Source organism: Boleophthalmus pectinirostris, unplaced genomic scaffold (genome assembly GCF_026225935.1).
Source record: "Boleophthalmus pectinirostris isolate CB_2022bp ecotype Guang Dong unplaced genomic scaffold, ASM2622593v1 HiC_scaffold_22, whole genome shotgun sequence".
Taxonomy (NCBI): domain Eukaryota; kingdom Metazoa; phylum Chordata; class Actinopteri; order Gobiiformes; family Gobiidae; genus Boleophthalmus; species Boleophthalmus pectinirostris.
In genome coordinates, this window is record NW_026571190.1 from 3425313 (window position 1) to 3448717 (window position 23405).

A 23405-nucleotide genomic window follows, 5' to 3' on the forward strand; every position below is an offset into this window, starting at 1 on the left:
ATAAACTTGCACATGTATGATCTGAAAACATCGCGAGACACACACAGAACAGACTCACCTTCAGCAACAACATCCCTCTGTCACAGAGAGAACACTCATATTCCACTGAGTCGTGTCCTTTAGTCTGACAGAAGCTGAACCACATCAGCGCACAAGAGGGTTTTTTTTCTTTTCTCCACTTAGTTTATAAACCACTTACCATCCACCCGTCCGCCGGCGGGCGATTTTCCAATAAAAAATTTTCACTCTGTATATTCACCTTCATTATTGTTTTCACTACTGGCATGCCATACATCGTTTGAAAGCTTAATTTCTCAATAAAACAACCATATCATTCATTTTATGCTGTACAACGAGCCCAAAACGCGATAACTTAAAAATTCACATCATAAACAAAGAATAAGATACACATTTCTTACATTTGAGCCGGTTCTGTTGGTCCAAAACGCATTCAATCCATGAAAACTTGTACTCAAAAGTCCGTAATCATCCACAGAAAAAGAATATCAAGTTGTTTTTTCCATAAAATAATTCCATGTGGGTAAATAATCCAGAAAATCCTCGTCCGTATGAATGGATGAAAGCGTGAATGAAAATATATGTTGCCTTTCCGAGCCTTCTCCCTCTCTGAGTTCCGTTTCTCTTGGGCTCTTGGGTACGCTTGTTTTCCTCACACTCTTAGCTTCAAAATGAGACCCTCCCCGCTGTTGTCGGTGCCGGGGTTTAGCTGGGACAAGCCGCTGAAGAAGCTAACGCACCCATCTACTTCCTGGCTTTACGCATGTCATCAGTTTGTTTACGGGAAATCTCTTCAGTCATTGGCTATTCCAGAAAGTGATTGACATATTGTTTTAGCCTATCACCAGAGCTTTCAAACGGTGGGTGGGACATGCAGACAGTCTTTGAAACAGGCGCTGTGTTTACAAGCGCAACAAGAGAGACACAGAGAGCGGTTCGGGAGGGGCCATATTGGGCAGATCTGCCACTTGGAAGACAATTTTGGCTACTTTTAGTTTTTTTTCTTGAGAAAACATGCCTAAAGCTCAGAAGAATTAGTATCAGTAGAATTATTATTATTATTATATTATTATTATTATTATTTTGGCACAAATTTGACAATCTTGTGCCGAATTGTCATTTTGTTTACACAAAGGCTCACAGCATCAAAACCCTTTGTCCTAGAGATCTGAAATTCTACACAGTTGTTGCCAACAACTTGAACAATGAGTGTAGTGAGTCACAAATGCCTAGCATGAAGTATGCCCAAGCTACGGCCTTTATTTTTTTCAATTTTTTGCATATGCATATCTACAGAAACTAGAAGGCCTAAGCTTTAAAATGGTGCCTCACACAAGCATGTGGGTTCTAAGGTTTTCTTTTAATAAGCTCGGGCATTTGGGTATGTAGTGCTATTGTGCACATAAATTAGGTGGATGGTAAAAGGTTATGCAAATGAGCCATGAGGTCTAAAGGTTTGTTTCTGTGAGACTTGCACAAATCTGCATTAAACACATTATAATGTCAAACGGGCTGATGTGGCTCAAGAGTGTTTATGGTTTATATGTTGTAAAGTTGAGTTTATTTATGCAGATTAGTAATAGTAATAATAATGATGATACTGATTATATAAAAACGTTAATGATTAATCGAAAAATTATTGTTAATTCTCAGGACAATCAATTAATAAAATTTCATCGAATGCCCATCCCTAATGGGGACGTTTGCTTTCATAAAGTCTATCAAACATGGAGAAACAGAAAGGAATTGTCTAAAATGTGTGACAAGACACAGCAGAATGTAAATGACTGCATCTGTTAAAGTTTCTTAAACAGTAGATGACTTTATAAAGTCATTTTTTGTTCTATATCAGTCTTTTGATCTGCCACAATAATGTAATAATTAATTTAAATGAAAATACCACAAGTTGAGCTTTTATCAGTAATTTTTAGGTGAGATTAAAAAGAGATTAATTAGATGAATTAATTACAGATCATAATTAATTAATCTCTCAAATTTTTAAATCTCTTGACAGCACTAATGAATATATGTGTATTTATGTTCCCTCATCCAGACATGTAACTGCTGATGACGCACAGACATGTTTGTTGTATCATGTTTGTGCACACATTTGTGTGTCATTTTCTTATTTCTTATTTATTTATTTATTTGTAAAGGGACAGTACATATTAATGAACATTTAAAATGTAAATATGTAAAGATTATAGCCAACGTGGCTCATTACCATCTTCAGTCCCTCGGCAGGTTGATGTAAAATCATCTACAGGACAAAGGAAAAGTACAGCAACAATCACACAAAAGTACACAACACCAGCACACTCTCTATACATACAACAAACTCTCTATACACACAATTAATTTCAAACAGTTAATTTGAAATTCAAAGTCAAGAGTTTAAGAGTTAAACCAACAACCCCTCAATATAAAAGAAAATGTAATTTGGTTAAACATGGAGACATGTTTGACCATTGAACATCACTGTTTTAAGGCTTTAGAAAATGGTGCCAGTGTTGAAAGTTCTCGTATATGAACTGCACTGTGTTCCATGTTTGACCTGCTCAATAAACAAAAGAGTCTGTGTGACAGGTCGTGTGCAGCTTGCTGTTTGTTTTTAGAATGAACATCCAAAACTGCATCGTCAGCGTACATCTGACAAACTACATTAGATGGAATGTACATGCTAAACAGCAATGGACCCAGTATCGAGCCTTGAGGCACACCAAGATTATTTTGAGATGTGAGAGATTTTACATTATGCACTGAAACACATTGCTTTCTCAAGGCCAGGTACGACTGTAACCAGTTTAAAGTTTTTGTAGTAGCGTGTGATGATTCACAGTGTCGAACACCTTTGTCAAGTCGATAAACAGTGCACCAACAACACCGCCAGCATCAACACTGGACTTGATGTTTTCTATGAGGTAACATAGAGCAGTTTCAATTCAAATAAAGAAAGACTGACAATAAGACAAGAATCATCAAACTTTTGGGACTCAGGAGGCAGGAGCCTTCACAGCCACTGTGTAGTTTTTGTTTTTATTAAACTTAAGCAGTGTTACAGAACAGTGCTATGAAAAAAGAAGTTATAGATGTACACTCAGTGTTGGAAGGTGACTTTTAAAATGTATTCCCCTACAGATTACAGATTACATATCCCAAAATGTAGTTTTGTAGTAGTTTGTAACCTAATCCATTAAATTACTTAAAGTGAGTAACATAATCTGAATACTTTGGATTACGTGATATTGTCATGCTTTTTAAAACTACATGAATGTACCAACCACATCCTGAAAATTCTTATTTGTTCTCTTCAAATTGTCTGTTGAGCCCAAGTCTCCATGAACAAGCAACTGTTTGCTGTAGAGAAGCAAAGACCAAGATCTGAACATAAGACATTTTCTCTGCTAAAAGAAAATAAAAAAAAATGTATTTCCTTAAACATATAAAAAATATTATTGATAGGGATGATGTGCACCTACTGTTAGGTGTCATATTGTTTAGACCTGGTTTTAGTCCTGATTTAGTCCTGGTTGATTCCTGGTTTAGTCCTGGACTGGGTTAATCCCGGTTTTAGTCTTGGTGTTAGTTCTGGTTTAGGACCTGGCTCCAGTGCACAAGTCAGTGTTTATGCGCATAACCTCGCGAAACCACAGCCACGCATCAACGCAAAGGCGGCTCCACTGGCAGCTGCAGCAAGATGTACGTGTGCGACACTGAGTCTGTGTTTGTCAATGGGAAAGATGATCAAACTTGACTGGGCATGTTTAGCCGCTTGTATCAGGTCTACAGTGAAACTAACAGCAGAACTTTCATACGACACAGATCTGCCCCAGGAGCACGTTGTGCTGATGGTAAACCCACAAATACAACAATAGATTCATGTTCTCTGTGTATTTTGATGTGGATGGGATGGATCCTATTTTCTGAAATCTACGCGGTACGGAAAGAGATGTGAGCCGCGTGTTCTCAGATTGATGACGATGATGAAGATGTGTGTTTGTGTGTGCTTGTGTGTGCGTCCCCTCATGTCGTAGGTCTATAGCAGTGATTCTCAACCACTGTGCACTAGAGATCGTCAGGTGTGCCGTGAGAAATGATCCAATATCACTTTTTTTTAAAATAAAAATGTATTAATTATTACCTGCAAATATTATGTCATTGTCGATTGTCCGTGCTGTAGTACAGTGTAGTATATAATGACTGGCAGAGTGATCTAATATTCGTCCGGGTGGCGACAGGCAGCTAATTGCCTCGTTCCTTTAAATCAGTGGTGCTCAATACGTCGATCCCGATCTACCAGTTGATCGCCAAGGTCGTGTGGGTAGATCGCCGTGTCTCGTCTCGGACTCGCGTTTGGACTCGGTCTTGTCTCTCACTCAAGGTCTGACACTCAACAAGTGCGATCATATTTCATTACGGTCGCTGCTGTTGGCAATAAACTTGTACAGGTGTGCCAGAGCGTGTGGGGCGTCTCAGTGCAGCCTGTGCGCTCATTTGAAACCCGCAGAGACTCTACGGCACATCACAAATACACACGCTCCCTTCGCACGGCTCGTCTGTGACAGCGTGTGCCCTCGTGTACCAGCGTGCATCACAGGGCAGGTTCAACTTCCTAAACATCCTACCTGTCCATCTGCCTCACGTCAGCACGCCGCCCCTCGCCTTTTCACGCTCTCGCTCCTTCCTGCGTACAGCGAACACAAGCCCCTCCCACAGTGCGGCTGATTAGAAGAGCAAGACCAAACGTGAAGGAAAAACCAGTCTAAATTTGTGTTCCAGTGTTGGCACAAAGCAGGTCTACAGCATAGAGCGGATCTACAGAACAGACCTACTGCCACATTTGGCTGAAGTTTGTCTAACAAAAGTGCACAAATGCATCTGTGTTTGTCACGATGTGCGTTTGGTTTGGTAAATGTGCAGAGGCTGGTAAATATCACTGCAAAACCAGAAAAGAATGAAACTCCAGTTTGGAACTTTAAAAAACAGGTTTAAAAATCTTCCTTCACTTTTTTCACAGTTTTGTGTAAAGTGCCAGAGGAAGTTCTCTTAAAGAAGAGGTTCTCAAACTGTGGGTGAGGGTCCAAAAAAGGGGCACAGAGTGTTTCAGTGCAGTTTGCTTGACTTTGTATTAGGTAGATGTTTATGACTTGGTCATTTTGTAAGTAGATCGCATGCTGAAAAAGTGTGAGCACCCCTGCTTTAAAAGAATTAGTAACGCATGTGCATGGTGACAGTCATGGAAAAGTTTTTTAAAATGGACGAATGCAAACTCTGAAATGGGCCCTGGACAAGATTCTGACCCAGAAGAAGAGCTTTTCAAGCTTAACTGCTATAAAAACTAAAAACAGAGAGAGACTGAGAGCTGTTGATGAAGAGCTTCGTGTGTGTCTTTCTTCTATTCCTGCCAGGATATCAGCTTTGTGTTCATCTAAACAGGCGCAGGTCTCACACTGAGTAAGTAGAAATTAATGTAGAAATGATATTGTAATTAATTATACTATATAGTGTCATTTTTGTAACATTTTGGTTAGTGGTGTGCCGCAAGATTCTTCCAATGTAAAAAACGTGCCGTGGCTCAATAAAGGTTGAGAAACACTGGTCTATAGGACAGCAGTGCAGATTTCATGAGCTTATGCAGGTTGTTTTCACCAGTGCCAGTAGCTCCAGTTTGACATTTAAGTTGTAGGCGATTTTATATTTGTTATTTTCTTTTATATCTCACGTCGGGAGACACAAATGTGTTTTTACCTGTGCACTGCTGACTCTGTTCTACTGGCTCTTTGACCTCGTCCATTGTGTGACTGACACCGCCAACTTTACATGACGTTTACATCGCTCTTATTGCCACGTTTTGTTTGGGTTTCCGGCAATGAGTGGAATTACTGAAATAAAGAAAATAAATAAATGGGATGTAGCACAAAATGTAAAAACAGGAAAATACCACCTTGTAATCCATTTATTTCAACAAAGTAACTGTAATCCAATTACCACTCACTGAAACAGTAACTGTAACCGAATACAGTTACTCATAATTTGTACTCTGATTACATAACGCCGGTACATGTAATCTGTTACTCCCCAACACTGTGTACACTGGGACATAACACCATAGCTGCAACAGAGAAAACCTGCTGGTGTAAGAAAGCACAAGAGCAAGAGACAAAAAAAAAAGTAAATATCATTGCACAATTCATACTGGGAAGGATTTTCCGAACAAGTGAGCATCAAACCTCCATGTTTGTTTTCCCAGTGGGATGTGTCTAATGACTTTTCAAGTCTTTTGAACCATATCACTTTTGTTTCTGGTTCTGATATTGTCATATTTTAGTTTTGGGATTCGGACATCCTTAATTGTGTGGTTGTTGGATCCTAAATTTGCATCCTAAATTTTTTTGCGAACTCCATAAATGCAAAATGGAATCAGATGTGTGTGACTGCAAACCTCCGTTCAAACAGTTTCCCTTCCCAACGGAATTGAAAAATAGTGAAAGGTGAAGGTGATGGGCAGGATTGATCCACAGGAAGGACCAAAAAGGAAACCTTTTAACTGCCTAAATCATCAGTTTGCTGCGAACATTTTGTATGTGGAGCGTAAGTTGAAGCTGGAGCCACAGTCGGAGCCGTGAGAGACTGAGTGAGCGACAATCACCATCAAGTCATTTATAAACTTGTTTACAGCTAACATATAGCCTATACTGTGACTGGAAGCACAGACTACTAATAGAAACATGGAATCATCCACACGTCCACGTAGCTGCTACCAATAGTGTACGCCACATTTACAATAGTAATAAAAGTCGACTTATAAAATTACGTTTTGTAGAAGCTTCACTGGTGATATGACACTGAGTGATTTACTGCACACAGAGTTACAGCTGATTCTTGAGCCTGGCTGCTTGTAAATATAGTGGCACCTCTTTGTTCTTACCTGGGGTGCAAATTTCTTCCTCTGTCCTGGGCATGAAGGAACATAATCTCGCTGAATTGCGCACTGCACACACAGAGCTTTTTTGTCTTTGGTTTCCACACTGAAGCCTAAGGCAATAAGCCAAAGTTTCCTCAACGTAAAGTCCATGACAGGAAAACAGTGACATGTGCGTGGAGATTCAGCCAGATTTTTGTTGTTACAGTCTGGATAATCACGAGTTCACACCATTTTTTAGATATATTGTATGTATTGTACTTATGTATCTTATACAAGCTTATATACTTATCGCTGTAGCATTCTGTAAACACTGCCGAACAACTGAAGAAAGTGATGGATCTGTGCGCGGCTGTCACCTGGCGGCAGTGCACAGTGATACGAACGGAGAGAAAATAGCGATTATGAGGTCTGACTTTTTTGAGGACGATGGTTTTGTGATGCAAATGTATCACTCTTTTGAACACATATTGTTTTGAGAAGAAAAATGCTTTATTTTAATGTCCCCAGCCAACTTGCCGGACTACTTTCGTCAGCACCAAAAATGGCCAGTATCTCGGCTCACGCTCGGCAGATTTATGTAGTTGTTTTGACATAGCTGCTTTCAGCTTGTGTTTAGGTTTCCGTTTAACTTTGATTCATTGTTTCTTCAGATTCGCGATGATTGGCGTGATTGCTACTTTATTAATTTACTACTGTCACAGAATAGCTGCGTGCGGTTTATTCTTTGCGATTACTGTTAGTACCATTGATCAGCGTGGGTCTCTAGTGGTGTTCCCTGCTCGACCAGACCCCGTTGCGGTGCGCCCCGTTTTAGAGTGCGGCGTTGTTTGCGGGTCACAAGTGGCGTCCCGGCTCAATCTGACCCTAATACTGAGCTCTCGGTTTAATATAAGGCATTATCAGCGGGTCACTAGTGGCGTTTTCTGCTCGACACGACTCTACCTTACAGACTTCTGGGCTTCTACCCTATATTGGGCTGCATTATGCTGCCACGATGCTCGAGTCCTTATCTTGTCAGTCCTGTATGGCTCCACTACAGCCTTATGATGGGCATGACCTGTGTTCCGTCTGCCTAGGGGAGGAATATCTGCAGAAGGCCCTCACTGAGGATGCATCTTCTAACTGCAGCAATGACTGCACGTCCCTCACCCAAGCGGATAAGGGACATTCTGGACATGCTCCCGGAATTTCAATGCGGGAGGGCCCTCCCTTACGTGAAGTTCCTCAGCCTCCTTGGCAAACTAACAGCTGCCTCAGTTGTGGTTCCTCTGGGGCTCCTGTCCCACTTCAGATGTGGCTCGATGGCCTGCTCTTGGACCCCATATGTCATGTCCACAGAAAGCGACATCTACTTGTCACCTCTCAGTGCATGGCATCCCTGTCTCACTGGAGGAATGAGGTATTCATGTTGCGAGGTGTTCCTCTGGTTCCCCTTCCCTCCAGGAGGGAGGTTGTACACACAGATGTGTCCCTAGTGGGTTGGGGTGCAACACAGCAGGGACGGACAGCACAAGGGTTGTGGGCCGTACGCCAGAGCAGGCTTCATATCAACAGTCTGGAGTTCATGACCATCTAGTTTGCTCTACATCATTTTCTCCCGTATCTGCGAGGATGACATGTGGTAGTGAGGTCCAACAACACCAGAGTGGTTTTTCACCTAAACCACGAGGGGGGCGCCTGGTCGGAGAGCTTGCTGAGGATGGCACAACTCCTCCTGACTTGGGCTGCACCACGTTTTGCCAGTCTGAGAGCTGTGCACATTCCGGGGTTTCAGAACACATCGGCAGACTTCGTGTCTCGGCAAGGGCCATTGCCAGGAGAATGGAGGCTTCATCCAGAGGTGGTGGAGCACATTTGGGAGATGTTCGGCAGGGCAAACGTGGATCTATTTGCCTCCCAGAAGACGACGCACTGCCCCCTTTGGTTTTCATGGACGGAGTGTGCCAGCCCTCTGGGTCAGGATGCACTGGCTCACAACTGGCTCAGAACCCTTCTTTATGCGTTCCCACCATTTCCTCTTGATTTTTCAAACACTGCTCCGGGTCCTTTAGGCAGGCCACAGTCTTCTCCTGGTGGCTCCATTCTGGCCAGCGAGGCCCTGGTTTCCTCTCCTGCTCAGGCTTTGCAGCGGTCCTGCATGACGTCTTCCCTCCAGGAGGGATATTCTGTCGCAACTGGGGGGTCGGATTCTGCATCCCGACCCCGGTCGCCTGAAACTCTGGGTGTGGCCCCTACAAGGCCCGACTTAGCCTTCTCAGAATATGCCGGAGCAATAGGGGACACGATGACCAATGCGCATGCCCCATCTACACACAAGTTGTGTTCTTGCAAGTGAAGGCTCTTTGACACATGGTGTTGTGAAGGGGGTAGGACCTGGTTCACTGCCTCATTTCCATAGTTCTTACATTCCTGCAGGGATTGCTAAATCAGGGACATACACCAACTACCCCAAAGGTATACGTTGCTGCCATTAATTGCTGGCATGCAGGGTGGAATGACTCTAATGTTGGTCGTATTTTGGTGTTTCTGAAGGGTGTGCGCCACTTGCGTCCACCCAATCGCTCTGTTGTCCTGACATGGGACCTTTCCCTTGTACTTGAGGCCCTGCGGGCTCCTCCATTTGAGCCACTTGTGCAGATCCACCTTAAGTGGCTCTCGATGAAGACTGCATTCCTGTTGGCCATGGCTTCTGCTAAACGGGTGAGTGAGCTACATGCTCTGTCCGTTCACGAATCTTGTTGCCGCAGGCATCCTGATGGTTCTGGGGTTTCCCTTTGGCCTGATGCATTTTTTGTTCCAAAGGTGCCCTCATCTACACAGCACAATCTGCCACTGCAGCTTTCCCATTTTGAGGTGGGAACTCCTGCTGAATTGCTGTGTCCCGTACATGTGCTCGAGATGTATGTTCACTCCACAGCTTCTATGCGGAGGTCTGATAGCTTGTTTGTCTGTTTGCTGGCTCACGCAGAGGTCAGACCCTTTCAAAACAGCGCCTCGCGCACTGGATTGTGGGGGTCATAACAAAAGCTTATGCTTTACAGGGACAGTCGTTGCCATCTGGGGTCCGGTGTCACACCACAAGGGGCTTCTCAACATCATGGGCCGCTGTCAATGGTATGTCGTTAGATGTCATTTGTTCAGCAGCTTCCTGGACCTCCCTCAACACCTTTGCAAGATTCTACAGGGTGAACATAGCTTCCCCACACCCACTGGAGGGGTTCTTCAGCAACACTTCTCTACATCACAGTGAGGTAGGGTTTCTCCTTACGTTGATGATTCCTTGTGACCTTGCTAATCCATCATCCAGTGCTTGAAGCACCGCCTCTGGCAGTCAGTAGGGATGAAATAGAACGATAGTTACGACTGTAACTGCAGTTCTATGAATCCCAGATGACTGCCAGAGTTCCCGGTCCCTCGGAACCCTCGTGGTTTCACGAGAAGGTTTGAGGGACTGAGCTTCCGGTGTCACGTAATTATATAGACTCCCCTGAGGCACCGGAGGTCAAAGGTGACTTTGTTGTTATTAAATTCTTGACCTGCGCATGCGCAAGGATGATCATCCAGTGCTTGAAGCAGCGCCTCTGGCGGTCATCTGGGATTCATAGAACCACAGTTACGTCGTAACGATTGTTTCCTACAGTGGTCGCATTACATGATGTTTTTTAGATTCAGTCCAAATTTACAGGCAAAGTATGAGCCACTGTAACAAAACGAAACTGGTTTTTCACATCCAAATATGGCAACAGCCTCCCAGCTCTTAAAAACACTGACTTTTTCAAATGTTTGAAAAAGGGTTACAAACCTGCTTGTTGATTCCATGTGTCCTTTGCAAACTGGTGAATGATTCAACTTCCTCTTTTTCAGTTGAATTCAAAATAAAAAGTCCAGAATAGTCATTTCTTGATGGTTGCACCACATGATATTTGAAAAAATGGACACGCTCGGACAAAATCTATTTGTATATTATGGGGAAATATCTATTCCAGAAAGCTGAAATGTCATGTGGGACTACAAAATACAAAATATGCCAAAAAAGAAAGAAACAATTTTAAAGAAGTTTAAGGGCGGATGGTCGCACCACATGACATTTTAACACTTTGAGTACAAAAACATGCACGATAACTAATGATTTCTGAAAACATGATTTGGTTCCATGGAGTTCAGAGGGACTACAGATATTTTTTAACTGAAGAAATTACAATTGGACAGAAAATGTAAGTGTCATGTCATTTGTGTAGTTGTACTTGTGGCGGTCATATCACTGGGACATTTGTCATCATTTCACACAGTTTTCAGGCTCTTTCTCAGAACACTTGACACAGCTCTCACACAAACACACACACTCACTGAATCCACCTTGTTTTTTCACACTAAAGGCTTGTTCACACATGATGAAGGACTTTGAGCCTAGTGAGGAGGACTTTGAGCCACATGACTCCCACAGGGAGAAGAGCTGGAGCCGTGAGCACAGACTCTACTGAATATAGAGACATGAGTGTGATACAGCACATGTGTCCAGTGGGATGGAGCTGTTCCACAGTCACTACAGTAACTACAGTGTTCAAGTGTTTGCTATTCTCATACATCTCTTCTTTATGTGAAATAGATTGAACAAAATCTGTCCAGTCTGTAAGTCTCTACTGTGAACATGTTTAAGATATTGTCCTGTTCAAATCTACAGAGAAATCTGATCCATGTCCACAGCTCTTCAGTGTCATGTGTGTAAAGTGTGAACCCAAACACAGACTGCACTAAACCAGTGATTGTCTGTGGTCACTGAGAGCATGACTAAGACTTCTGAGCTGCACTAACCAATGAAAGAGACACAAAAACAGCACACTGTTAGGATTTGGATTCATCAGTTTTGTCAAACTGCACTTTTCTGAATTCAAATGTAGAATCTTTTGAATGTAGGAGTGTATCAACAGAGATATGTGTGTGGCTCTGGTGCTGTTCTGTCACTGACATGAACCATGTGAGCAGTGGGCGGGGCTAAACACTGTGATGTCATTCTGTAGGACTCTGGACTGAGCATGGATCAGAGAGAGCACAGAGAGGACGCAGACCCTCCCACCACCAGCAGGGCGGCGCTGGGAAGTGAAGGCTCTATTGACCGATACATTGATTTTAAAAAGGAGCCTGGTCTACAGTAAGTCTGAGCCAATGATTAGATGTGACTGTTGTGTGTGTTTACATGAACTAAAGAAATGTGATGACCAAAAACACCAGGTGTACATGTGTCGCTTCAGTGTAGGACGTCTTGTCTTTCTGAGAGAAATCATCTCACATCATATTTTGCTGTTTTAAGTTACATTTCAATTAACTGACAATTCCAGAAATCTAATTATAATTAGATTTTAAGTGTAAATTTAAACATGAACACAGAAGGATTTTAAGAGTGAACTGGTTTAACAAACATCAATTATGTTCAGTGTCACTGTCAGGCCTCTATCTGGAAAAAGAAAAGGTGTTTAACCTGTCACCTAATTTTGGCATGTGCACAGTAGCACTACATACCCAAGTGCCATAGCTTATTAAAAGAAAACCTTAAAACCCACATGCTTGTGTGAGGCACCATTTTAAAGCTTAGGCCTTCTAGTTTCTGTAGATATGTACATGAAGACTGTGTGCTTCCTAACCTACAGTACAGTCAATTAAAAATTATATTTTTTTTGCTTCGAAAAAAAATTTGAAAAAATAAAGGCCTTAGCTTGGGCATACTTCATGCTAGGCATTTGTGACTCACTACCCTCATTGCTCAAGTTGTTGGCAACAACTGTGTAGAATTTCAGATCTCTAGGACAAAGGGTTTTGATGCTGTGAGCCTTTGTGTAAACAAAATGACAATTCGGCACAAGATTCATCCATTCATACGGACGAGGATTTTCTGGATTATTTACCCACATGGAATTATTTTATGGAAAAAACAACTTGATATTCTTTTTCTGTGGATTATTACGGACTTATTGAGTATAACTTTTCATGGATTGAACGCATTTTGGACCGAGAGAACCGGCTCAAATGTAAGAAACGCATATCTTTTTCTTTGATTATGATGTGAATTTTTAAGTTATCGCGTTTTGGGCTCATTGTACGCCATAAAATGAATGATATGGTTGTTTTATTGAGAAATTAAGCTTTCAAACAATGTATGGCATGCCAGTAGTGAAAACAATAATGAAGGTGAATATACAGAGTGAACATTTTTTATTGGAAAATCACCCGGCGGCGGACGGGTGGATGGTAAGTGGTTTTAAAGTAAAAAGGAGCAAGTAGTTTATATTTTCTGTAATAATGAAAACAATATAGTGAAATGTAGTGTTTCTTTATTCAAACCATCAGACTGAAGTGTCTGTGGTGAAGGCCTCATGAACACTTTGTAGAACCTCCTGAAGTATCTGACCTGAGTCAGAACAGTCCATGTGTTTTTACTGTGACTGAAGTGTTTTTTTCTTCTGTGTCTCAGGATCCACCAGAAACATCCTCCATCTGAACCTGGTCCCAGCTGTGAGTCCCTCAGGAGTGACTGGTCTATGTCACCTCCCATTGCTTTTGCCACGGAGCCGTGAGTTTCCACAAGTGTTGAATAAAACAACAGAACTGAAATGAGAGTTTAATGTGTCTCGTTCACAGAGTGGAGCAGACGGATCCAGAGGTCTCCAGTGGTCAGCACCATCAGACACAGCTGGACTCCATATTTAAGGTCTGTCATTCACTAAAGTTTGGAAATGTTCAGATGAATGAGACCTTGTTTGACACAGATCTGACACTGACTGCAATTGTGTTGTTTATAATGTGTCTGTTCAGCTTCTGGAGGAGGACATCTTCACTTTTGTCCAGAAGAAGCTGAAGAAGCTCCACAAGGTTCTGAGTACAGATTACCCAGAATGCTTAGAGCCTGTGGAGGATGAGGATGAAGAGCAGAGGAGCAGCAGTGAGGCTTTTCTGAAGATCACACTGAACTTCCTGAGGAGGATGAAGCAGAAGGAGCTGGCTGAGCGTCTGTGGAGCAGTAGGACCATTTAACACATTTAACAAGATGCTCAGAGTCATTTTATCTTCTCTGAGACTCAGGCCTGTATCTGTTGTCTTCATTCAGGGAGTTATTCTGGAGTTTATCAGCGTAAACTGAAGTCAAACCTGCAGCAGAAGTTTCAATGTGTGTTTGAGGGCATCGCTAAAGCAGGAAACCCCACCCTTCTGAATGAGATCTACACAGAGCTCTACATCACAGAGGGAGGGTCTTCAGAGGTCAACCAGGAACATGAGGTCAGACACATGGAAACAGCCTCCAGGAAACCAGACCCAGCAGAGACAACCATCACATGTGAAGACATGTTTAAAGGCCCAGCTCACACACATGGACCAATCAGAACAGTGCTGACAAAGGGAGTGGCTGGCATCGGGAAAACAGTGCTCACTCAGAAGTTCACTCTGGACTGGGCTGAAGGCAAAGCCAACCAGGACATACAGCTGCTGTTCCCGTTCACTTTCAGATCACTCAATGTGCTGAAGGAGAGAAGCTTCAGCTTGGTGACACTTGTTCATCACTTCTTTAGTCAAACACAAGCAGAACTCTGCAGCTTTGAAGACCTCCAGGTGCTCTTCATCTTTGACGGTCTGGACGAGTGCAGACTTCCTCTGGACTTCACCAAAACCAAGGCCCTGACCGACCCCACAGAGTCCGCCTCAGTGCACGTGCTGCTGGTGAAACCTCATCAGGGGGAGCCTGCTTCCCTCCGCTCGCCTCTGGATAACCACACGACCCGCGGCAGCCAATCAGATCCCTGCTGAGTGTGTCTCCATGGTGACAGAGGTCAGAGGGTTCACCGACCCACAGAAGGAGCAGTATTTTCAGGAAGAGGTTCAGAGATGAGGCCAACACAATCATCTCCCACATCAAGACGTCCAGAAGCCTCCACATCATGTGCTACATGCCGATCTTCTGCTGGATCACTGCCACAGTCCTGGAACATGTGTTGAAAAGCAGAGAGAGAGGAGAGCTGCCCAAGACCCTGACTCAAATGTACATCTACTTCCTGGTGGTTCAGGCCAAAGTCAAACTCATTAAATATGAAGGAAGATCTGACACAGACCCACACTGGAGTCCAGAGACCAGGAAGATGGTGAAGTCTCTGGGAAAACTGGCCTTTGAGCAGCTGCAGAAAGGAAACCTGATCTTCTACGAGAGTGACCTGAGGAAGTGTGGACTGGACGCTGCAGCGGCCTCAGTGTACTCCGGAGTGTTCACACAGGTCTTTAGAGAGGAGACAGGCCTGTACCAGGACAAGGTCTACTGCTTCATCCATCTGAGTGTGCAGGAGTTTCTGGCTGCTCTTCACGTCCATCTGACCTTCATCAACACTGGGATCAACCTGCTCTCAGAGAAAAAGCAGATGTCTACAAAGTTCAGTGTGAAAAGAAAAACTAAAGCATCTTCACCAGACAGCTGTGGACCAGGCCTTACAGAGTCCAAATGGACACCTGGACCTGCTCCTCCGCTTCCTCCTGGGACTTTCACTGTCGACCAATCAGAGCCTTCTACAAGGTCTGCTGACACAGACAGGAAGTAGCTCCCAGACCAATCAGAAAACAGCTGAGTACATCAAGAAGAAGCTGAGTGAGGATGTGTCTGCAGAGAGGAGCATCAACCTGCTCCACTGTCTGAATGAACTGAATGATCGTTCTCTGGTGGAGCAGATCCAACAGTACCTGAGGTCAGGACGTCCGTCTGAAGGTGGACTGTCTCCTGCTCAGTGGTCAGCTCTGGCCTTCATCTTACTGTCATCAGTAGAGAAGATCTGGAGCAGTTTGATCTGAAGAAATACTCTGCTTCAGAGGAGGCTCTCCTGAGGCTGCTGCCAGTGGTCAAGGCCTCCAACAAAGCTCTGTGAGTAACATTTGTTTGACAGAGGATGGTTTGATTCAACCTCTACATAAACATTGTTTTCTCTCCAGACTGAGCAGCTGTAATCTGTCAGAGAGAAGCTGTGAAGCTCTGTCCTCAGTCCTCAGCTCCCAGTCCTCTAGTCTGACAGTCCTGGACCTCAGTCACAACGACTTGAAGGACTCAGGGCTGAAGATGTTGTCTGTTGGACTGAAGAGTCGTCACTGTAAACTGGAACAGCTCAGGTCACATTATTCATTTTAGTTACACTGAGAATTACAATTAATAAAAATGACATGATGTCCCATTTGTATTGAATGTTACTAATGAATTGACTGATTACAATATCTGTCCTCAGACTGTCAGGTTGTTTGGTCTCAGAGGAAGGCTGTGCTTCTCTGGCCTCAGCTCTGAGGTCCAACCCCTCCCATCTGAGACAACTGGACCTAAGCTACAACCATCCAGGAGACACAGGAGTAAAGCTCCTGTCTGCTCTACAGGAGGACCCCCACTGCACACTGGACTCTCTCAGGTATGGACCTGTCTTCCCACCATTGCTCCTGTGGAGCAGTAACTGTACCATACACACTCACACCATACAGACTCAGTCTATTTTAATAGATTAAACATAAAGCCTTGATGAACCACAGTAATGAAAAATGTGTGTTCTCCTACAGACTGGAGCCTGCAGGTGTTCACTGGTTAACAGTTTGCCCGTGGAAGAGTAAGTATAAAAGAAATACAGTTATGCTTTATTTTATTTTAATTAATTTGTTTATTTATTTATTTATTTATGTATTTATTTGTTTGTTTGTTTATTATTTTTTGCATTTAAAACATTGAGAATATATTTAGACTTCATAGTCCAACTCTACATCCATGAATCCAGAGTTGTTTTTAAAGCAGATCCTGAAGAGTCCAGTCTGGAGCTGTGTTTGAGCTGCACTCATGTTTCAGCTCAAACATGCACAACAATGCCATCAGAACTACTGCTCCTGGGAGCAAAGGAGAAGCACCAAGCTCCATCAGAACTGATTGTCAAAACTGACTTCTGGTAATGGTGGCCCAGTCGTGCTGTTACTTGTGCTGGTTTAACTTTTCTGAACTACTGATTAAAATTTACATCCCAGCTTTAGATTTGACACAAATTATGTATGAAACAAATGTGCAGATATAAAATGACCAACATAAATAAAGTGACCATACATGAATGAAATAACTAAAATAGAGGTGCACTAAACCTGCACATGTACAGTCTGCACTCGTATGACTTGCACATGTATAATCTCTGAAAAGTTAAACATGAACCATCTCTAACATGATATACGCACAGAACAGACTCACCATCAGCAGCCCATCCCTCTGTCACAGAAAGAACACACATATCCCACTGAGTCGTGTCCTTTAGTCTGAAAGAAGCTGAACCGCATCAGCGCACAAGGAGCGAGCTGTTTTTATCAGCACTTACATTTATGCAAATGAGCTGAATTATATGATCAAATGGGTTGATGTGGCTGTATAGTGGTTATGGTTTATATGTTGTAAAGTTGAGTTTATTTATGCAGAAGATTTTAATTAAGAATCTGTTGCAGTGTGTTTGGAAAGTTCAGTTTGATCTGTGCAGTGGATCATAGTTCCTTATCACTGGTTACGAACCTTCCGAGCTTCCTATGCTAAAAAACCTCATGGTTGTTTGTATTTTTCCTTTTTTATTAAGTATATCATTTTTGAAACCAGAAACCGGTATACTTCATTTCATCATGTACACAGTGATATGAATATCCCGGTTTCTCAGTGCACTTGTATACACAGTATTCCGAATACTTCAATAACCAAGATATAATAACTGGGATATTGATGTGCATGTATTCACACTCATTGTGTCACTCCACTAGAACAGAATAATAGAATTCACCTCCAGAAACTTGGACTGGTGGCAAGTTTTACCAGTATCACTAATAGGTAGGATCAATATTCTAGAAATGGGTCTGGTCAAGTGGTAACGGAGGGAAACAGGGGCAGATTTTTTACATTCAAATGTCTCTTATTCAGAAACTAGAGGAACTATTGAAATAAGTAAAGTATCAGAATGTAGGAAAGAGTTACACTCCAACAGGGTAAAGTTAAACCTGTGATATTCTTTCAAGTTCAAGACAAAAATTTTAAAACTCATGTCGGTAACGGAGGGAATGAAATATGCAGCACTTTTTGGGCAATAAATATAAATATAAACAGTGATAACTCTTGGTTCTCACTTACAGATCCTTAACAAACTGGTTTGAATATTTGTGTCATATAGTTTTCTACCATATGTTACAAGATTAGGTTGAAAAACCTCTTACTTTTTGAGTCATGAGATTTTTTATTAAGAAAGGTCACGGTAACGGAGGGAAAAGTAACAGAGGGAAAATTGTACAAACAAGTAGAAGGTGCAGGATTTTACATCATTTGTCAACTTTTTTCTTCTGAATACTTTAATATTACTTCAAAATGAAAGGAAACTATTTCTATAAAATATGTCAGTCCTTCCAAGTTAATTTTTCTTATTTTAAATACTTTTTTTTTTTTTTTTTTTAAATCCTGTACCTTCATCAACAGTTCAAAGATGGAATAACACAAGATATGATGAAATACATCCATTTATTGACATGATTTGCAGGTCTTTGAAATTTGGGAAATAATTTTTGTTCCATGTTTCATACATGGTCTGTTTAAAACATATGGAACTTTAGAACCAAAAACGGTACAGAAAAAAGGTCAACAGTTTCATAAACTAGAGTACATATGTATCTGTTCAATACATTTTTATATCAGATGCATTAAATTGAATTTTTGGCCTTGCTGTTTACTTCTGCTTGAAGGCGCCCAAATGAATTTTCTTTAAAAATATCCCCATGGTTCCACCAGCTGGAATGTTTACTAAAATGTCAGAGTTAATCAGGAAATGTATTTGGAATAAGAATGGTTCACAAATTATCTTTATTGTATCTCCATTTGATACAGAAGATTTGAAATGTCCCAATCTTTACTGCTGTTACTCAACTAAGAACATCCATCCATTTTCTTCCGCTTATCCGGGGCCAGGTCACGCAGCAGTCTAAGAAGGGTCCAGCCGAGAGACATAGTCCCTCCAGCGTGTCCTGGGTCTTCTCCGGGGCCTCCAGTGGGACATGCCTGGAACATCTCCCAAGGGATGTGCCCAAGAGTCATGCAGAACAGATCAACGTGGAGGAGCAGCGGCTCTACTCCAAGCTCATCCCATGTGACTGAGCTCCTCACCCTATCTCTAAGGAAGTGCCCAGCCACTCTGTAGAGGAAACTCATTTCGACCACTTGTATCCATGATCTTATTCTTTCGGTCATTACCCAAGGCTCAGGGTAGGAACGTAGATTTACCGGTAAATCGAGAGCTTTGCCTTTTGGCACAGCTTCCTCTTCACCACAATCGTGTGATACAGCGATTGCATCACTGACGATGCTGCACCGATCCACCTGTCAATCTCACGCCTCATCCTCCCCTCACTCGAGAACAAGATCCCGAGATACTTGAACTCCTCCACTTGAGGCAGGGACTCCCCACCCATGAATAAATATTGATAAGGTTATTTCACAGTTTGGGGTAATACATTATTTAAACCAAGAAGGATGGACGCACAATTCCAGTTTTGGGCAAAGAATTGTAGAAACTGATAAATAAATTTGGCCAAGTTTAAATGTAATAAGCCCATAACGTAATAACCAGCCAATAATGTAATAACTTTAGTGAACCAATAATTTATTACATTATCTACAGATTTTTTTTTTTTTTTTTTTTGCTGGTTATCACATTATTGGCTAGGTAAGGGCAAAACATGTCACAAAGTAATAACTGCAGCCAATATTGTAATACCACCAAATACTGCATTTGAACAGTTTTCTTGTGATTTTCGTGGGGGGGGGGGGGTTCTCCATGTCCAGCTGATGTCCTATGCTTTCAACCATTGCTAATACTCCTGCTACATATATTACTAATACAAACACTATACTTCAACCACTGCTACTTCAATCACTGCTGCTACTACTACTACAAACACTACTACTACTACTTCAACCAGTAGAGAGAGCTTTCAAAAAACATATAATATGCTGTTTCATGTTAACGGATATATTATTTTGGCTAAACAATATAATATTAAAGGTAGAATTTAAACTTGGCACATGGTCAGATGTTATGTCTTTTCCAGAGATAACGTACAGACTAGACAGGGACGGTAAGCTACAGAAACCCTTTTTTTTTTTACCAATTTAAGGCAAAGAGCTGCTTTGGGGCACAGCTGGTAGTGAAAGATCTTGTGTGTATCTTGTGTCAGGTCTATTACAGCCACTGTTGAGCAGACAAGCGTGTGATGCTCTAGGACTGGTGTACAGAGTAGACACAGTCACTGAAATTGAGACAGATTTCAGAGCAGCGTACCCAGATGTGTTTCAGGGTTTAGGCAAGCTGAAGGAGCCTTTTCACATATAACACACCAGTCTACTTTCACCCCTGCTCGTTAGATGTTGAGATTAGAAAAACACTGGTATTGTACTAGCCTGATTTATCAGCCAACCTTAGGATTTGTTCGCTTGATGGTAGGCGGGTACTTTTTTAATTTAACCAATCACTGCTTTTTGGTCGTGACCTCACACTCCTAAATGCAGCAGTAAAAAAGGAATGCAACATTCTCCCAGCAGCTGATCAAACATTGCAATGATGAAAGATGATTAAATGTTCACAAAACTCGAAGCTCATTCCACATTTTGGCAAATCCCTCTCACACCAGAGTCAAGGTCCCTCACAACCTTCATCACGCCCTTTGAACGGTTTCAGTTCAACCGACTTCCCTTAATATTGGCGCCGGAACATTTACAAAGGAAAATATCCCAGATGCTGGAGGACTCTGAAGGTGTGATTTGTCATGCCGATGATGTGCCGGTGTATGGCAGAGACATGCGGGAGCATGACCACAGACTGCACTGTCTGCTCCAAAAGTTCCAGAAGGAGGGTCTCACTCTGAATCAGAAATGTGAGTTTCCCAAAAGTGAAATTATCTTCATGGGATATAAAGTTTCTACAAAAGGCATAGAGGCTGATCCCAACAAGTTAAAGGCAATCCAGCAGTTGCTGCAGCCACAGAGCGTGGAGGATGTGTGCCATCTCATGGCTAACTATCTCGTTTTCAGAGAATTTAATTTTTTTCACTTATCTGACTTATTGCATTGAATGCTTTTATATGCTTTTTGTATACAAAAGCAGTAGGGTTCCTCCTATGTTTCCCTGACTAGCATACATACGTAGGGGTCCAGACAGGCACTCCGCTCTCGACCCCTTAGTTTTCCTTGAACCCTTTTTATAGTTCAGCCACTTCAGCCCTTCTTCTTCTAAACATCGAGTCATCTAGCCTTATTTGTTTCTCGCCATGTGTTGTCTTCTTCTTATTGGTCCACACAGTTCCTCATTGTAGATTTCCAAGAGATACGCAGTGGTGTCTTCTTCTCACACCATCTTTTCACCTTTCACCCAGTCAGCACTGTCTGTCACACACACTAGAGAAAGCATGTTGCATAAAGAGGAAGAAGCATCATGTTTACCTTTATCTGACTCAGTTTTTTGCCACTCTCAGGCTATTTACCAAACTGTCTAGTTTTCTGTTCCTTTTCTTACTTCATGCACATATTATTAGAGAAATGAGTGGAGTTGGGCAGAGCCCCAGGAACTATTAAGCCTCCCAGTAGTGCTCACTCAGTCCTCCAATTCAGCAGACACAAGAGTCTCTGCAGATGCATCACCATATGGGAATGGAGCCGTACTGACTCAGAAACAGTCTGACGGCCCATGGCGACCAGTGACTCACATTTCAAGAGGACTAACAGACATGGAGAGGCACTACGCACAAATAGAAAAGGAGGTGCTCACGGTCACATGGACATGCAAAAGACTTTAATCTTACCTCATGGGACTACAGACCTTTATTATAGATCACAAACACCTGGTCCCTCTTCTGAGCACAAGAGGTCTGGATGACCTTCCTCCGCACATCCTGAGATTTTGCCTCAGGCTGCTACGCTTTACATTCATCATCGTCCATGTGCCCGGAAATAAGTTTGTCACAGCTGATGCTCTGTCACGGTTGGCCTGCCTTCTGCAGGAGACGTTCAGCTGGAAAAAGAGGTAGAGCTCTTTGTGGACTGTGTCGTATCTCATCTCCCCTACACACACAAAAGGCTAGAGGGGACAAAGTAAGCACAGGAAAATGATGAACTGTTTAAAAAGGTCATTAACCACTGTTTGACAAGTTGGCCAGAAACATGTAAGCTAGAACCAGAGTTAAAAGGTTACTGGCAACATAGAATGGGCATGTAGCTCACAATTTGCTGCCTAAACTGAGAGCAGATATTCTGCAACGTCTGCACGAAGGCCGTCAGGGTATTTACAGATAGATCAGATGGTATACAGGTGTGAAATGTGTCAAAAGCACAGGTTACAGAACTGACACCCACTCCTGTGCCCGACCGCCCATGGCAGAAGGTTGGCACAGATCTGTTTGAGTAATCAAAGAACATTACCTCCTGATTATTGAATTTTCTCCAGGTACATCGAGATTGCTGAACTCAAACACACATCTGCAGAGGTCACTATAAAAGCTGTGAAACCTTGACCTTTGTGAGACATGGAGTTGCAGAGAATGTGGTTTCCAACAACGGGCCGCAATTTGCATCAGAACAGTTCAGACACTTTGCAAAAGAGCACCAGTTCACACACGTCATGAGCAATCCCAGGTACCACCAAGCCAGAGGGGATGTGGAGTGCACTGTTCATACTTTCAAAGACTTGTGGAAAAAGGACAGTGACTATAGCAGAGCGCTACTGGTGCACAGAGCCACCCCACTGGAACACAGGTTCTCGCCTGCACAGCTGCTCATGGGAAGAAACCTGCACACTTCCCCACCTCAACCCACAGTCAAGTTGGAATCTAAGTGGCTGGAATTGCAGACCTTTCGAAAAAGGGATGAGGAGGGAGGCGTAAGCAGGCAAAACACTTCAACCCAAGAAACTGTGCAAGACTCCCAGAAGTACTGACAGGATAGAAAGTGGGGATTACTACAGAAGGAACCACTGGAGCAGTCATTAGACCTGCCAATGCTCCCAGATCTTATTTGGTAGAGACAGACAAGGGTTCTCTACGGAGGAACAGATGTCACCTTAGACCACAGGTGTCAAACATAAGGCCCGGGGGCCAGACCCGGCCCTCCAAGACCTTTAATGTGGCCCTTCTGTGATTTTCTACAAAAATATTTTAATTATATTTTCTATTAAAATATTGTTAATTTTCTGTGGTGTTTATCACAGCAGCGTCTCCAGTGTCTCTGTACGTGGCCCCTCCCACCAGAGCAGCACAAATGAAGACTTGTCTCTTTCCAAACGCTCTTGAAGGACGATCGTTTTGACTGTTGACCCTGACACCCTCATCAACAAAATGTCCAACATGAGAAAAGTGGAGCCGAGTGCAGGATTTTCCAAGAAAAATTGACTTATTCCTATTTACATTCACAGTT

The 23405-nt window shown here is 42.6% G+C and overlaps 1 pseudogene; it reads left to right on the forward strand.

Moving 5' to 3' along the window:
• Positions 1–20334, forward strand: part of LOC110160420 (NLR family CARD domain-containing protein 3-like) — a 197359-nt pseudogene extending 177025 nt beyond the window's left edge.
• Positions 20335–23405: the final 3071 nt, after the last annotated feature.